At 43.5% G+C, this 15,387-nt stretch overlaps 1 protein-coding gene and 1 pseudogene across 2 annotated transcripts in view; one reads left to right on the top strand and one right to left on the bottom strand.

The window, feature by feature from the left end:
- The window catches only part of LOC139311782 (zinc finger protein 850-like), a 300,225-nt gene that overhangs the window by 116,220 nt on the left and 168,618 nt on the right, over positions 1-15,387 (bottom strand). The window lies entirely within an intron of this gene.
- Positions 1,561-11,100, top strand: LOC139311789 (zinc finger protein 665-like; annotated as a pseudogene).

Here is a 15,387-nt window from a genome sequence, read left to right as displayed (position 1 = left end):
TTTGGGTACCTGGGACCAGTTCCATGGAGAGAGATTTTTCCGTGGATCGGAGGGGACGTGGTTTTCCATGCTGCCTGCATCCCGTGGATGGGGCATCACTTTTTTGTGTGGCTCAGTTTCTGGTATGCCACGGCCCGGTGCCAGTCCACAGATCAGGGGTTGGGGACCCATTTTAGGCCGATCACAAGACAAAATCCTCAGTCGGGTCCACTTTCAACCTCCTGTAAGAGAGCCCTGCAATGGCTTAAGAACACAGGTAAGTCCTATGACTTAACGACCACAGTTGAGCCCAGAATTGATGTTGCTAAGTGACAGATTCGTTAAGGGAATTTTCCCTTTTAAAGACTTTCCTTGCCACAGTCATTAAGTGAATCAACACACTTGTTAAATTAGTAATCCGGTTGTTCAGCGAATATGGCTTCCCCTCCCATGGACTTTTTTGCTTGTCAGAAGGTCGCAAAAAAGGGGAATCCCATGACCCCGGGGTTCTGCCACCGTCATAAATATGAGTCAATTGCCATGGGGTTGCATTTTGATCACGTGCTGTGACGGTTGTAAGTGTGAACAATGGTCCTAAGTCACTTTTTTTCAGTGCTGCTGTAGAATTAGAATTAGAATAGAAAGAGTAGAGTAGAGTAGAGTAGAGTAGAGTAGAATAGAATAGAATAGAATAGAATAGAATAGAATAGAATAGAATAGAATAGAATAGAATAGAATAGAATAGAATAGAATAACAGAGTTGGAAGGGATCTTGGAGGTCTTCTAGTCCAGGGGTCTCCAACCTTGGCCACTTTCAGCCTGGCAGACTTCAACTCCCAGAATGCCCCAGCCAGCAAAGCTGGTAGATGCCTTAAGCAAAGCTGGCTGGGGCATTCTGGGAGTTGAAGTCCTCCAGGCTTAAAGTTACCACGGTTGGAGACCCCTGTTCTAGTCCACCCACCCACTCATTCCCCACCCACCCCGCTTAGGCAGGAAATCCGACACCACTTCAGACAAATGGTTATCCAACACCTTCTTAAAAATCTCCAGTGTTGGAGCATTCCTAAAGGAACCGTTGGAAGTCGAGGACTACCTGTATTGCCAGCAGTGGCCACCCGCAAGAGAAAAAAAAAAAGGCGCAGAGGGATGGATGCAGGAGACCTTTTAAAGGTGGGGGGGGAGGAGGGAGAAGCTTAGCCCCTCTAGGAAGAGGTTCTCTCTCGCCTTCCCGGAGGGGAGGGGGCGTTGCGCTGCTGGGCCGGGGGTGGGGGAAGAGAGTTGCCGCTCCGTTTTTCCAAAGCAAAACCATTTGGGAAAACGGAGCGAGGGGGGGGAGTAAAGAAGGGAGGATTTTTGTTTCTCTCCCCCCCCCCCCGCTTTTCCCGGGATGGAGGAGGCGGCGGGGAAGGGGAATCCGGAGCGGAGCAGCTGAGTGGCCGGGCAGGAGAAAGGAAGAGCGGACTTGGCGCGGGGGAGCAGCCCGATGGCCTTGCAAGGAGGAGGAGGAGGAGGTCGGGAGAGGGTCCCCAAGGAACCGCAGGGCTCAGAGGCTGAGCGCTTCCTCCGTTTTGGGCTCCCGGCGGTCTGCAGCCGCCTGCAACGGCTTCGCCCCCGGCTGGCTCAAGCCCCCGGAGGAGGAGGAGGAGGAGGAGGAGGATCCCGGAGAGACTACCCGCTCAGCTCTCCTCGGGGAGGCAGGTGAGAGGAGATATATCCCCTCTCCCTTGACCGGCTCAGATGCAGGTCCTAGCAATTGAAGATGCTCTGGTTTCCCCTCCCAGTTTCAGTCCCAGAATCCTGTTTTCACATCCAGTCCTCGATTTACAACAGTTCATTTAGTGACCGTTCAAAGTTGCAACGGAAGGTGAGGGTCTCTCCTTTCCTGGGAGGAAGATCCAGTTCCCTTGCCTGGCTCAGATGCAGGTCCTATCAAGAGAAGATGCCTTGGTTTCCCTCCATTTTCAGTCCCAGGGTTCTCTTTGCTCGTCCAAATTAGAGGTAGTCCTCGATTTACAACAATTCATTTAGTGACCGTTTGAAATTACAACAGAAAGTGAGGGTCTCTCCTTTCCTGGGATGAAGATCCAGTTCCCTTGCCCTGCTCAAAGGCCAATAGACAAGGTTCTGGTTTCCCTCCACTTTCAGCCCCAGAGTTCTGGTTCCCATCCAGATTATTCCACAAGACGAAGGGAAATCCCAAGGGAATTAGCATCTCCAACTATCGATATAACCGTCTTTGGAGACACAATTGCAAGTTGTAACAATAGAAGTGACTTTGGTTTCTCTACGTTTCCAGGCCCAGAATTCTGTTTTCCCCTTCAGATTATTATTCCACAGAGAATCCCAAGCAAATCTCCATCAAGGGATATTGTCCAGTTTTGGAGGCAGAGAAGAATCCCCTTGTTCCAATGTTTAATTGTTTTAACTTTTGGCCTTCTTTGATCCTGGCTATATTTTAAGTGGCTATATTTATATTTTAAATGGACGCGGTGGCTCAGTGGCTAACACGCTGAGCTTGTCGATCGAAAGGTCGGCTATTCTGCTGTTCGAATCCCTAGTGCCGCGTAACGGGGTGAGCTCCCGTTACTTGTCCCAGCTTCTGCCAACCTAGCAGTTCGAAAATGCAAGTAGAAAAATAGGGACCACCTTTGGTGGGAAGGTAACAGCGTTCCATGCGCCTTTGGTGTTTAGTCATGCCGGTCACATGACCACGGAGACGTCTTCGGACAGCGTTGGCTCTTGGGCTTTGAAACGGAGATGAGCATCGCCCCCTAGAGTCGGGAACGACTAGCACATATGTGCGAGGGGAACCTTTACCTTTACTATATTTTAAGTTGCAGGGCCAGCTGATGAAGATGGCCACGGTACCTCCTGAAGTCGAAGATCTTTCTGGTCTCTCTCTGGATCAGCTGTTGGGTTTCTCAGAGGAGGATCCAAATCAGGTATTGTTGCCAGGTAAGTGAAGATTGCTTCCGCTGGCAGCGAACCTGGAGTCATTTCATTCTTGTGTCTCTTCTACACATAATTCTGGCTTTAATTTTTAGCGTGTTCCAATAACTGGCCCAGCCAGCTTCCCAATATTCCCAAAAAGGAGCCGTGGTGGTGCAGTGGTTAAAAGTGGAGTATTGCAGGCTAACTCAGCCCACTGCCAGGAGTTCGATCCTGATCGGCTCAAGGTTGACTCGGCCTTCCATCCTTCCGAGGTCGGTAAAAATGAGGACCCAGATTGTTGGGGGCAATAGGCTGACTCTGTAAACCTCTCAAACAGTGCTGTAAAGCACTGTGAAGCGGTGTATAAGTCTTACGTGCTATTGCTGTTGCTATTCTTTATCCATCTCCTTTTATCTTGATCACAGGGAACCCAAGGCTGTTGATGGAAACCACTGAAACATCTCCGTGGGGTGGAGCTGCAACAGCTCAGGTGGGGAGCCTCATTAGGGCAGGAACATCCACAGAGGGCATTTGTGCCATGAGAGTCCACACAAAGCTTATTAAGGAGGTCAAATGTTGAGATCAAAATTTGGCTTCATCCGTCTTTCAAGATGTTTTCTTAAGCACAACCTACTGAAGAGTTAGTCCTCCAAGGTAGACCAAATTTAAAACCAAAGCAATGGAAGATAATATTACTTTCTCTGTAGGGTTATAGTAATAGAATCTTGCAAGTCTGCCTCACTTTGTCTTGATGACAACTAGGCAGTGCGACACCTGAGAAATCTTCTCAAATTACATTTCTGTCCTAGACTCGGATTTCTGTTGTAGGACCATTGTCCTGGTAGGGACTTTTCCTCCTGGCCCATTACATTCATATTGAGATACTGAGTTCATTTAAGGAATCAGTTCCTTTATTGAAGGAATCAAGTTTCTTGAACCTGCAGTGGATTACATTAATTTATTCGAAAGAAATCCTTTGTATCCGAGGTATGTGTGAAACAAGGAATTAGCTAGCAAAAAATGAAAGCACGGAGTCATTTTAAATTTGTTAAGTTCCATTCAAACATTAATAGGCCAACTCATAACCAGTTAAACAAATCAGAGCAGTTACACTGTGGCATATGTCAACGCAGATCCGGTTAAAAGTTCTATATATGTGAGGTATGGATTTTTTTTACATCAAAATGGCATCTTGTCTGAAAAAAAATGGAAGTTTTGACACAAAAGGAGATGCTACAAACTGGCTTATTGCTGAAGGAAAAAATTCTAACTAGACAGGTAGCTGGTCAGAGAGACAGCTATTAAACCTAGCAGTACATTGTGTCAGAAAAGGAGCATTTTTCTCTCTTGCGAAACTCATTTTTTTAGGATATTGGAAATATGGAAGGGAGATTTCTGGCACTTCCTCTGAGGAACATATATCTTTTGAATTCCAGGGCTTGGTGTCCTTTGAGGAGGTGGCTGTATATTTCACGGAGGACGAGTGGGAGCTCCTGGATCCCAGCCAGAGAGCTTTATATGGAGAAGTTATGTTGGAGAATTCTAGGAATGTGGCTGCTCTGGGTAAGGATCCGTTTTGCTCTGGATTCAGTTAATTGTGGAAAGTCTTTTATCATCCAAACTATAACAGTTTGTTCAAGGTTGAGGGAGACATTCTGTTTTCGAGGTTTTTATTATTATTATTATTGTGATTCCAGAGTAAATAAATGGAAAAATTGGTAGATGCTTCCCAGGATCCTTTCTCAGCTGAATTTTTATTCTCTTGCTTCAAGGTTACTTATTGATCAGATGATCGTCAGGTTGGAAGGGATCTTGTGGTTCTTCTGATTCTCCTCTGCCCAGTTCTCTTAACTGTTCAAGGGACACCAGGTTAAGAAACAAAGATCATGCAGGCGAAAACTGGTTTTAAAGTATAGTCAGAGAATTCTGCAAGTCTGAACGTACTTCCCTGCCCCCTTCCCTCCTTTCTGAGAATACTGAAGGCCTTGTCTGAGAGGTTTTCTCATGTTACAGTTCCGTTTGGGACTCGGGTTTCTTTTATCCGACCTTATATCTCCTGAGTGGCTCTTTCTCTTGTCTTTCAAGGTCATTTCTTCTGCCCATTACTTCACTTCCCCCATCCGTCCCAGTCCTCCTTTCCATGTATCCAGACTATTCTGAATCTGGACCATAGGAATGGAGTGCAGAGGAGCTGCTCCAGTTTGCATGCCCTGAGTATCAGAGGCCATCTCACAGGGTGGATTTGATTTAAATCAAGATTTAAATCTTGCTTTTAGAATAGAATAACAGAGTTGGAAGGGACCTTGGAGGTCTTCTAGTCCAACCCCCTGCTTAGGCAGGAAATCCTACACTACTTCAGACAAATGGTTAGCCAACCTCTTCTTAAAAACTTCCAGTGTTGGAGTATTTACAACTTCTGGAGGCAAGTTGTTCCACTGATTAATTGTTCTGTCAGGAAATTTCTCCTTAGTTCTAGGTTGCTTCTCTTCTTGATTAATTTCCACCCATTGCTTCTTGTTCTACCCTCAGGTGCTTTGGAGAATAGCTTGACTCCCTCTTCTTCGTGGCAACCCCTGAGATATTGGAACACTGCTAGTCCTTCTTTTCATTAAACTAGACATACCCAGTTCCTGCAACCCTTCTTCATATGTTTTAGCCTCCAGTCCCCTCATCATCTTTGTTACTCTTCTCTGTACTCTTTCTAGTGTCTTCACATCTTTTTTTACATCGTTTAAATCACTAGTAAGAAGGCTTGATTTAAATCAACTCGATTTAAATCATAATTTTTAAAGAGCAACTGTCATCTTGTCCCGCAGTGGCTCCTCCTCTGACCCGCTGTTGACTCACCGACAGTCCCATTCACTTTAATGGGACAGCTGGTGATGCGGCAGTGATACAACAAGGTGAGGGACGTGGCAGGCAGCAGGTGAGTGGGTACCCGCTAACAGGCACTGCTATGATGGATCTGAAATGACAGGTGCTCTTTCAATGTAAGGACTCATTCCTGCTGGTAGTTAGAATCTTTAATATTATTATTTGCAAACAAAATGAAGGTTTCCTGTTTGGATTGCAGAGCTTGGATTCATTGAATGAGTTTGCCAAAAATTTAATTATTGCAAAATATACAACCTCATGCTACATAACCAAGCTCCATTTCATGCTGAATAAACTAAATTATTAATGTATCTTAAATAGAAAACTATCTTTAGATAGATTTTTACTCCAAAAGCATTTTATTAAAATAAATTTGATAAAAATAAAAAAAAATCCAATTAAAATTTTTAAAAATCTGATTTTTTTAATTTTTTTTAAAAAATTATAGATTTTTATCCACCCTGCCATCTCTAGAAGCCAAAGTGGGATCTTCTACCTCTCTAGAAAGGAAATAATGGACTTTCAATGTAGACCAGACTAGGAAATCAAAGTCATCATTCATAACAATATTACTTTTATTATAAAATTATGGTAATCGAATCTAGCAAGCCTGAGTGCATTCCTTCCTCCCTCCCTCCCTCCCACCCTTTTTCTTTGTGATAACTAAGAAGGTATTTTTCTGAGACAATTTTCCCTTTTGGAAAAACAATAGAAATATGTAGTCTGTGGAATAATGTTCAGTTGGAAGAGTAGCCCTATCAGGCCTAAAGAAATCCATGTGGGAGAAGCACAAAAATGCACAGTGTGGAAAGAGATTGAAAAAGAATTCTGCCCTTATTTTCCAGAAAAATCCTTCTTTTGGGAAGAATGTCTGGATGGTGGAGGAACCTTCAGGATCATCACTGGAATAGAATTGGCAAAGAAAATGTGTATTAAATCAGGGGGTCTCCAATTTTGGCCACTTTAAGACTTGTGGACTTCAACTCCCAGAATTGTTCCATCAGCGATGCTGGCTGGGGAATTCTGGGAGCTGAAGTCCACGAATCTTAAAACTTGCCAAGGAAACCCCTGTTTGAAAAGAAATATTTGAAAGAGGAGAAAAGATTAAAAGAGCCCCAAATAGGAATCCTGTCAAAATAGCACGGAGTTACAATGATGGTCTCAGAAATGTTCAGGCTGAATGATCTAAAGTTGGCAAGAAATATTCAGAAGGTCATTTCTTCTGCCCATTACATCACCTCCCCCATCTGCCTCAGTCTTCCCTTCCATATAGTCCTTCCTTCTTTTTTCTTTGTGAGAACTAGGAAGGTTTTTTTTCTGAGACAATTTCTCAGTTTACAGTTCTGGCCTGAAGTCAGGTTTCTTTTATCTAACTGTTGTCTTGGTGATAGTTCTTCCTCTTGTTCCTCAAGGTCATTCCTTCCGCATGTTTATAAGTTCTTATCCTTGCCAGAAATATTCCATTTCAGTTTGTAGTTCAAACGTTGTATTTTCAGAGATTTCTTGGATGTTTGTGGGCAAACCTTAGTGTGGGACAGATAGGATAGAGATGTATTAGACGTCCTTTTCTCTGTTACTTGAAACGCCCCCATGAATTTCAATCAGTGTGTGATTAAACAGTGTAGGATAATCCTGAAACTGCATTTGCTAGGATAAATGTCAAGGGATCAGTTGAAGAGGTTACACCCACAGAAAATAAGGTGGACTCAGCTCAGGAGCGAAATAATAGAAAATACTTGTAGCTAAGGTTTTAGATTTTTGGCAGTGGTTTGCTCTCCAAACTTGTTTCAATCTTTTGAAATTCAATTTCAAAAAAAAAAAAATTATTATATGTATATGAAATCTTATTCTGTTCACCGCCCTGAGTCCTTCGGGAGAAGGGCGGTATAGAAATTCAATAAATAATAAGAATAAGAATAAGAATAATCTAGTTTCTGAACGTTTTGTTACCAGACTAGGTATCCTGTTTCCCCCCAAATAAGACACCCCCTGATAATAAGTCCAATTAAGCTTTTGAGCGCATGGCTATAAGGCCAAGCGCTTATTTCAGGCTTCAAAAAAATATAAGACAGGGTCTTATTTTTGGGGAAACACGGTAACATCATCAGCAGGATTTTCTTGTCCTGTTCTCCTTAGTTTATAAACGTCTTGTCTGCCAGTTTGGTCAGTTGGTTGTGTGATTGGTTGTTCGTTTGAAGCTATATTTAAATTCTGAGCAGCTGATTGGTTCTCTTGTTGATCAGTCATTCGAATGGTCTGGTTTCTTATGTAGTCATATGCTCAGCTAGCAAGTCTAGAGAAAAGAAGAACTAGGGGTGACACGATAGCAGTATTCCAGTATTTGAAGGGCTGCCACAAAGAAGAAGGGGTCAACTTATTTTCCAAAGCCCCTGAAGGCAGGACAAGAAACAATGGTTGGAAACTAATCAAGGAGAGAAGCAACCTCGAATTAAGGAGAAACTTCCTAGCAGTGAGGATAATTAACTAGTGGAACATCTTGCCTTCAGAAGTTGTAGGTGTTTCATCACTGGAGGTTTTTAAGAAAAGACTGGACAGTCACCTGTCTGAAATGGGTCTCCTGATTCAGCAGAAGGTTGGACTAGAAGACCTCCAAGGTCCCTTCCAGCTGTATTCTGATTAAGATGGGTGGAGATAAGCGGATGTGGATAATTGAAGCATCTTTGCGATTGTAAGTTTGAGTAGACTGCCAAGCAGAGGTGGGCTTCAGCAGGTTCTGACCAGTTCTGGAGAACCGGTAGTGGACATTTTGAGTAGCTTGGAGAACCGGTAGTAAAAACTCTGACTGGCCCTGCCCCCATCTATTCTCTGCCTCCCAAGTCCCAGCTGATCGGGAGGAAATGGGGATTTTGCAGTAACCTTCCTCTGGAGTGGGGTGGGAATGGAGATTATCCAATATCCTTCCCCCAGGAGGGGGGAGGGAATGGGGATTTTGCAGTATCCTTCCCCTGGAGTGGGGTGGGAATGGAGATTTTACAGTATCCTTCCCCTGCCGTGCCCACCAACCCATGCCACATCCACCAAGCCACACCCACAGAACCGGTAGTAAAAAATTTTTGAAACCCACCACTGCTGCCAAGTGTCCGCTTTTGTTCATATAATCAAAGATGCGTTGCAACAGCTGTAATTTTGGAGATTGGGGGGGGTAACTACCATTTGTTCAATGCCATTGTGACTTTGAATGGTGACTGAACAAATGGTCGTAACTTGAGGACTATGTGTATATAAGGGAACCATACAAAGAGCAAAATCTTGGATATGCGGAAATCAGAGGGGCACCATTTTCTATGATGAAAGTAACAATTAACTTTTCTTCCCCCCCCCCTTTTTTTTTTCTTTTTCAAATTAGCTTATGGGCAAGAACATGAGAATAACAAGAAGCTCAGCATGGTGGTATTCCAAATGATAAAATCTGAAGAAGACGTGATTGAAAATCAAGGACCATCACAAAGGAGTAGAAAAAGTGGCATAATGAATGAAGGAAAGCAATTTTCTCCTACTGGTCACAATGAAATCCGGGACCTCCCAATCCAGCAAATTCCCCAACGAGAAGAGGGAAAATATCTTAGATGTGCCAAAAGAGACAGAGAAAATTCTGATTTCAGTAAATATTGCCCAATGCAGAATAAAGAGGAAGAACATGAAAAGAATGGGCAAAGTATCAATCTTATCCCCTCTCTTGCTTTACATAACCCATCATACACCAAAGAGACACCATATACATTTATAAATTGTGGGGGAATTTTCAATTTGAACAGTCATCTTATTTCCCATAAAAATGAGGAACCACATGAGGGTGGAAAAGAATTTAATCGGAAACAATTGCATATTTTACCCCAAAAAAATCCCTCAAGAGAGAAACCCTATAAGTGTCTGCAGTGTGAAAAGACTTTCACCCAGAAAGGTAAACTTACCATACATGAAAGGATCCACACAGGGGAGAAAACCTACAAATGTCTGGAGTGTGAAAAGATTTTCACCGAGAGACGTAAGCTTATCATACATGAAAGGATCCACACGGGGGAGAAACCATATATATGCCTGGTGTGCGGACGAAAATTCAATCAGAGCGGCCAACTTACCAGACATCAGCGAACCCACACAGGGGAGAAGCCGTATACCTGCCTGCAGTGTGGAAAGAAATTCAGTGGCAGTTCAAACCTTACGATACATGTAAGGAGACACACAGAGGAGAAACCGTATACATGTTTGGAGTGTGGGAAAAGCTTCCGCGACAACAGCGTCCTTGTTTGCCATAAAAGGATCCACACTGGAGAAAAACCGTACAAATGCGCGGAGTGTGGAAAGAACTTCAGTCAAAACAGTAGCCTCTTGCGCCATAAAAGAATTCACACAGGAGAGAAGCCGTATCAATGCCTGGAGTGTGGAAAGAGCTTCCGTCAGAAAAGCAGCCTTTTGCAACATAGAAGAATGCACACAGGGGAGAAACCCTATACGTGCCCGGAATGTGGGAAGAGCTTCAATCAGAGCAGTCATTTTATTTGCCATAAAAGAGTTCACACGGGAGAAAAACCATACAAATGCATGGAGTGTGGAAAAGATTTCAGCCAGAACAGTAGCCTTTTGCAACATAAAAGAATTCACACTGGAGAGAATCCATACAAATGCGCCGAGTGTGGAAAAAGCTTCAGTAAAAATTATAAACTCTTGCAGCACAAAAGAATTCACACGGGGGAGAAACCGTACAAGTGCAAAGAATGTGGGAAGAGCTTCAGCTGCAGTAGTTATTTTATCTGTCATAAAAGGATTCACACGGGAGAGAAACCGTATAAATGTCTGGAGTGCGGAAAGGGTTTTAATAAAAGCAGCCGTCTAACATCTCATAAAAGAAAGCACACGGGAGAGAAGCCATATCAATGCACAGAGTGCGGAAAGAGATTTTCTTATAATTTTGTCCTCCGATACCATCAACGAACGCATACTGGGGAAAAACCATATACCTGCCTGATTTGTGAAAAGAAGTTCAGCGGACGTTCAAACCTTAGAATCCATATAAGAATCCACACGGGGGAGAAACCACATAAGTGTACGGAGTGCGGAAAGAGCTTCCGTAAGGACAGCAACTTTATTTGCCATAAAAGGATCCACACGGGAGAAAAACCGTACAAATGCACAGAGTGCAAAAAGAGCTTCACTCAGAACGCGAACCTTATCAAACACAAAAGAATTCACACGGGAGAGAAACCCTACAAATGTGCGGTTTGTGAAAAAAGCTTCAGCCAGAAAAATCACCTTTCTCAACATGAACAGACCCACAAAAGAAAAAAATCATAATTTGGGAGCTTCGGTTCCAAGTGGTTTTTTTTTTCTTTCAAAAAGAACCTGGTGGGAGGAATAGAAATATGTGTACTGTAGAGCAATGTTCGGTTGGAGAGTAGCCTTATCAGACCTAAAGGAATCCATGTGGGAGAACCAGGAAAATACCTGAAGCGTGGGAAAAAATGCAAAAGGGACACTGCCCTCGATTCCCATAAGAGGTGTTTTGTTTTTGTGAGAATTGCTGGAACTGCAGAGAGATTTTCAATACCAGCTCTGGCTTCAGTGGTGGATTGCTACTGGTTCGCTCTGGATTGGGCAAACCTGTAGTGGCGGAAGGCTCCGCCCACCTGCCTGGACACTTCTGCACATGCTCAGAAGCATCGCAAGCACACACATGCCCACAAGAGAACCGGTAGTGACGGGTTTTGAAACCCGCTCCTGTCTGGCTTCTGTTTTTAAGAGAAATTACAGGCGCAAACTCACATAAAGATAAATATGTGCATTTAAAGTAAGCTACATGGAGTTTAAATGTGCGGTGTGTAGAAGGAGGTGATTCATTTAAGAAAAAACATAATATGGCCAAGAATTTTTTTTTACAAAGATCTACAATGGTAGATCCCAAAGTGGTTCCATTCGAGAGAGAAACGAAACGGACACAGAAAGGCTGAAATTTCTTCAAAGTGGCCCTGAGGAAAGGCAGCTTCCTTTCCATTACTTGAAAATGAATCGGAATCATTGCCAACATTTCTTTTTCCCAGGTGTCTTTGCCTGTTATAAAGAAGGTGGCTGCCTCGGGGTTCTTCAGTTCTGAGGTAAATGCACCTGTGGGTAAACAGTGGGAAAAATAGATCTCTTTCCTGCAACCACCCCTTCACTATAAATCAGTTTCTGTTTTCCAGACCATCTCTTTGGGCAACGCTAGGGTCATCTTCTGGTTGTCTCTAGAATTCTCTTTCTTGGCCATCTCCTCTAGAACTTCTAGGGTTCCTCTTAGCCTTCCAGCAGCTCCTCTGTTCCTGGGATTCTGCAGCCTCCTGGGAGACCACTGGGCTGCCTTTCCCTCATGACTCCTTTCTTCCTGGAGCCCAACGGCTCCAGGAAGTGTTCAGTGCACTTCACCTGGCACTTTCAGAGTTACAGGCCTTTCCGAGGTCTCCTTTTCCCCTTTTTCCTCGGGGATCTTCCTGAATGATCTCTTTTGGTTTGGTTTGGGTGTGGGGAGTAAATCTGATTCTGCCACTTCTTCTGTCCTGGAGCTGGCTCAGGAGTGAAATGCTACCAGTTTGGGCCGGTTCGCCTGAACCAGTAGTAAAAAATGTTACTGGTTCACCGAACCGGTAGTAAAAAAAGTAAAACAAAAAGTTCCAAAGATCAGCTGAGCGATGCACGATCGTTGGAACTTTTTTTATTATTATTTTTTAAAACATTTTTAACTACCGGTTCCAGAGAACCGGTAGTAAAAAAATGCTTTAAATTTTTTTTAAAAAAAGGTCCGACAATTGTGCATCACTCAGCTGATCTTTGGAACTTTTTTAAGCACTTTTTTACTACCGATTACTTTACTTTACTTTACTCTGGTAGTAAAGTGTGTGGCGTAAAGTTCTGTGGTAGTAAAAGTGTGCAGTAGTAAGGGTGTGGCGCGCGAGCTTGGGAACCTTTCTTTTAACTTTTTTAAAGTATTTTTTACTACCGGTTCTCCGGAACCAATAGTTTAAAATGCTTTTAAAAAGTAAAAATAAAAAAGATTCCGACGATCGTGTGCCAGAGCTGTGATCGTCGGAACCTCTTTTTTACCTTTTAAAAGCATTTTTAATTTTAGCATTTTCCAGAGAACCGGTAGTAAAAAATGCTTTTAAAAAGTTTTTTAAAAGGTTCCCAAGCTCGTGCGCCCCTCGCTGTCTACTTACCTTCCCAAGCCTCCTTTTGGCACGTACTGCACATGCCCAGCCAGCAAATTGGTGGCAAACCGGTTCAGATTTCACTACTGAGCCAGCTGAGTATTTGCCAGTTCTGATGTCTGCACCGTAGATTTCTCTCCCTATTTTTTCTACTGGCAGCTTTGGGGGTTTTTCTCTCTTGGATGTATGTCTTTGCATCTCTTCTCAGCTTGGTCCTCCTCAAGGATCATAACAACTAGATAGTCATGCACAACAGCAAACCTCCCCTCCCCTTTCCTCTTCCCCCCACTGAATGGATAGATTGACCTTCACCGTCTGTGCCTTTTGGGCCAGCTGGCGCCTTTTAATCAGTGAGGAGTGAATGTTATGTTTCTCATCTGTTCACCCAACAAGCAAAGCCATAATACAAGTAGAATTTGAATTTGATGCACATAAAAAGAGAGAAGGGTGGATTGCGCCATTGTGGATATCATTTTGACCCCCACTTTGACATTTATTGGAGGTGAATTTGAATTCATACATTATGTTCACAGCAGTATGACTTGATCTTTTTAATGATTTCTTTTCTTCCAGCCTGCACCACTGATGTTCCAGGTGATCCAAGTTCTGGTGGTCCAGATTACCTTCCGAGATCTGTCTGGGTTGGTAACTGCTGCTACTTGTTGAGGCTTAAATGTATATTCAGAAAAAATGTTCTATAAGAAAAAGTATTGATAAAGAAAATGTGTTGAACGGAACACCTGAAAGGAGGAGAAAAGATTGAAAGAGCCTCCAAGAGGAATGCTGTCATAGAAGCATGGAGTCAAGAGCATGAAGTTGTAATGGTGGTGTTGGGTTTGTTCAGGAAATGTGAAAAGAATGAACGTGGGAAACCTGAAACCACAAAGTGAAGAGGGACCAGATTGAACTAAATGAACTGAATCATACCAGTAAGGGCCAGTTCAAATCCAGTGCTTATGAGAAACTCTGTTCAAAGCATGAGATCATCCAAACCAATATGGTGGCCATTCAGAGAGGATCCTGCTGAGTCTGTGCTTGTCCATAATTTATTAAATAATGGGTTTGTCTGGCATCACTTTTCATCCAGTCAAAGAGATGCCATCAACACCTCAGATAGGTGGCTGTTTCCCCATTTTTCTTTGATGTTCCCCAATCTGGCTTTCTCCAATCAGGGTTCCTTTGCTCCCCGACTTCTATTATTAATTGATTGATCGATTGATCGATTAATCATATGTATATAACTTGCCAAAAGTGACTCTGGGCAGCACCAAGCAAAAAATAAAACAACTACTTTAATACCACTTTATAATGCCTTGGGAAGGCCACACTTCGACTACTGCATCCAGATTTGGTCCTCACGATATAAAAAAGATGTCTAGTCCCTAGAAAGAGTGCAGAGAAGAGCAACAAAGATGATTACGGGACTGGAGGTTAAAACATGAAGAATGGTTTCAGGAACTGGGTATATCTAGTTTAATGAAGGACTTGTTCGGCAGGCTGAGACAAAGGCAGTCCCGGAACCAGCAAAATCTGGGGGCTGGGCAGGGGACAGAATGTATCTGCCCTCAGTGTGTAAGGGATTGCCACTCTCGAATTAGCCTTTTTAATCACGCTAGATGTCTTGAGATTGAAGGATGCTAAGGAGGGGAGACATTTATTTTATTTATTTTATTCGGCTTATATGCCGCCCTATCTCACAATGGACTCAGGGCGGCTCACAACAATAAAACACAAGCCACAATAAAAATAAAGACTAAAATCTAAAAAATTTAAAATTAACCCATTAAAACCCCGTCATCAGACCAGGTCAAGGGATTTGAAAAGCCAAGTTTTTAATTCCCGGCGGAAGGTGTGAAGGTCAGGCGCTAGTCGGAGCTCCAAGGGGAGTTGATTCCAGAAGGTGGGCACCCCAACCGAGAAGGCTCTACTCCTGGGGGCCACCAGCCGCCACTGTCTAGCGGATGGCACCCTAAGTAGGCCCTCTATGGGCGCGAACTGGGCGATGGGATGTTGTTGCTGGCTGTAGGTGGTCCGCCAAATATCCTGGTCCTAAGCCATGTAGGGATTTATAGGTCAACACCAGCACCTTGAATCTCACCCGGAGGGCAACCGGTAGCCAATGCAAACCACGCAGGAGGGGTGTAACATGGGAGTATCGGGATTCTCCCATCACAACCCGCGCGGCTGCATTTTGCACCAGCTGAAGACATGATAGCAGTATTCCAATATCTTAGGGGTTGGCACAAAGAAGGAGTCACATTATTCTCCAAAGCACCTGAGGGCAGGACAAGAAGCAATGGGTGGAAACTAATTAAGGAGAGAAACAACCTAGAACTAAGAAATTTCCTGACAGAACAATTAATCAGTGGAACAACTTGCCTTCAGACGTTGTGAATGCTCCAACACT

This window comes from Pituophis catenifer, unplaced genomic scaffold (assembly GCF_029215685.1).
Source record: "Pituophis catenifer annectens isolate HBS135680 unplaced genomic scaffold, rPitCat1.0.hap2 SCAF_2, whole genome shotgun sequence".
Lineage (NCBI taxonomy): Eukaryota > Metazoa > Chordata > Lepidosauria > Squamata > Colubridae > Pituophis > Pituophis catenifer.
The sequence above is the reverse complement of the archived record's forward strand: the minus strand, read 5'-3'. Positions and strand labels throughout refer to the sequence as shown.